Source organism: Genypterus blacodes, unplaced genomic scaffold (assembly GCF_046128005.1).
Source record: "Genypterus blacodes isolate CSIRO-AG114 ecotype Tasmania unplaced genomic scaffold, CSIRO-AGI_Gbla_v1 ptg000156l_1, whole genome shotgun sequence".
NCBI lineage: Eukaryota > Metazoa > Chordata > Actinopteri > Ophidiiformes > Ophidiidae > Genypterus > Genypterus blacodes.
Window position 1 is genome coordinate 2,195,411 of NW_027466957.1, and position 3,003 is coordinate 2,198,413.

Here is a 3,003-nt window from a genome sequence, read left to right on the forward strand (position 1 = left end):
TGTAGGCCTGTAGCAGCATAACTAGGCAAGCCTGGCTCTAACTATAAGCTTTCTGAGCGTTGGTAGAAACACACCTGTTTGTGTATCACCCACATACATACTTATTTATGTTATCATATTTCTTCCTCCAGAATTGCCATAGAACGGATTATGCAGCCCAAATGTGAAAACATGAAGCAAAACATGTAATGGTTAATAACTTGCAAATTGGAAGGCGCCTATTCAAATAAACGTTATCAACACTTTCAGTTTTCCAGTACATATTAAAATATTATTTGAGGTTTTTACTTATTAAAGTGAATAAAATATAAAATATTTAGATTTATATATTTGCCCATATTAATATTGGAGGTTTTTATATGTATTTTTACGAATTGCATGAATTTCAGGTGTGATTATTTTCAATGTTTCGACCTCTGCTGTCATCTAGGAGCCAAGAATGGCTTGTTCTGTCACTTCTGCACCTGGAGAAAGGAGCTTAATCATCAGTCATCGATTTGGTGGCAAGAGTGGCTCGGACATGGCCATCTCTTCCCTTCCCCTGTGACTGACTGTCAGCATGCTCGCCCATGCTACTGGGACTCCAGCTTGATCAGCAGCACTCAGGTACCTTGGTGCTCCAAGACTGTACTGAGGTGGCCTCTGCTTCACAGGGTAAAATCCGGATATTTTGCACTTCTCAGCTTTGAATAAATAGGCTCAGATCGACAGCCAAGTCGCAGCGAATGTTTGATTCAGGTCCAAACCGGTCCCATGCCAACATGCTTTGATTTACATTCACATCATCAAGCTTGGCCCCTTGAAAACTGGCTTGCTTGAAGTGCATAAGTTGGAGATAGACATAGATAAGATACAATAAGATACTTTATTTATCATCATGTTGCATGCAATTGAAATTTAACTTGCACCCCCTCATATCACACACACACACATGGGCATTACGGTGCCCATGGAGCAGTTGGGGGTTTGGTGCCTTGCTCACGTGTACCATGGCAGTGCTCTGGAGGCAAACTGGCAACTCACCAGCTACCAGTCTACTTACTTGGTCCACACGGGGGACTGAGTTACTGCCGCCCCATAGTAATAGTAATAGAAGTGGAATGGAGAATGGAGATAAATAATAGAAGCTATCTTAAGATAAGATAAGATAGTCCTTTATTCATCCCACAACAGGGAAATGTACAACTATAGCAATCTTAGCAAGAGATTCCTGTGCACAATGGGACAATTGGTCCATACAGGGACTCGAACCAGCGACCCTTTGGTTCCCAAGCTGAGTCCTGAGCTACTGCCGCCCCCCAGGACAATAAAGCAAGAAGAACAACGCTCTATGTGCCTATGATTCTATTAAGATACACACACACACTTGATTAAAGTCTGAATGATAAAAAAAAGAAAGAAAAAAAAAAGAGTTTGAACCAGCGTCCTTATTTTGGGTTAAATATTTATGATGTAGATCAATGGGCAAATTTACAACATCAACTCATTGACAAACAGAATAAAAGGATAATTCATGTAAGATTTCGTTCTTGGTTAAAATGGTTAATGGAATATGGAGGGATAAAGTGCTTATGTAGTGTGCTGATTTAGAATGAATGAGCATGCTAATAGCTGTGGGGGGATGGGTCAGTAGATTTTGGTTGGTTCCAGTGATGTTATTGGCTAGAGTTGTGATGTTACTAAGTTTTCATTTGTGTTTGTCAATGAGAACACCACCATTAAATACATGTTTATGAATTTAAGTACAGATTACATAAAACACAAGCAGGTAATACCAATAACTGTGTGTGTGTGTGTGTGGGGTGGGGGGTTCCTCCAGTAGCCTGTGGCCGTCATTCTGCACCACTCCTCTGCGCCTGCGGGTGGCAGTGCAGCCAGGGCCTCTGTCCATGGTGCTGAACATTGGATTCGCTCTGTCCCGGGTGCTGAACACCTCAGGGTGCTGGCTCCGTCTGAGGCCGATTTAATAGTGATTCCGTGCAGGTTCTATACAGCGTTCTGCTTGTGTGTGCTGGAGCCGCTGTGCTGATCTGTAAGTGAACGCGGACCAGCCGGCACATACCGAAGCAAAGGGGGAGGGGAGCGGAAGGTAAGCTTTTATTTCTCCCTGACAAAGACCGTGAAGCTCTCAGTCTGCTCGTGTTTTCCAGGTCTGCTTCCAGGCCTTCGTGTGGGCTTTACGGTGTCTTATCGTGACGGAACATTCACTGATGTCAGTCGTATTTACTATTTGCGTTGCTTTTATGTTCCTGGACGCCGTGAAGCATGCTATGAACGCGCTAACGGCCAGGTTGCTTCGATTGTTGTCGATTACTACAATGGCGCCGGTGTCGGTATATCAGTCATTGTGGTTAATCGTGAAGCTGCGTAACACCGGCGGCCTCTGTGTGTGTGAGCAGTTCGGTCAGTGTGTGAGTTCTGAGAGAGGAAGGCCTGGTTCTGTTGTTTCTATCGATGCTCACTCTACTCCTCATCTTATGCGCTGTTGGGTGACACACAGCTGTCACACTGTGATTGGCCCCTAATACCAAATTTGAAAATGTTTACAAGTGTAACTAAAGCATCTGCTTATAGGAATTATAGGGCTGAACTATAGGCTCTATGGACTCCTCGCCATGCATCCATGTATTCCCTTAACCGTTTGTTGCTAATCACTATAAATGACTTTTTAAATATAGTTTTTTAACACCATATGTATGTGTGTTCGTGTGTGCATGTGTCTGTGTGTGTGCGTGTGTGTGAGTTCCAAAGGAAAATGTTGTCAGAAGTTAGATACTGAGCTGAAGGTGGACCACGGATCTGTAAAGACCCAATCACCAGGACAGGAGGATCTGAAGTATCAAAGTATGTGTGTCTGTGTGCCTGTCTCTCTCTCTGTCTGTGTCTTTATCTCTCTGTATCTGTCTGCCTGTGTCTGTCTCTCTGTCAGTGTTTTTGTCTCTATGTATCTGTCTGTCTATTTGTCTGACTTATTAATCAGTCTCCTGCCTTGCTGTTATCCAG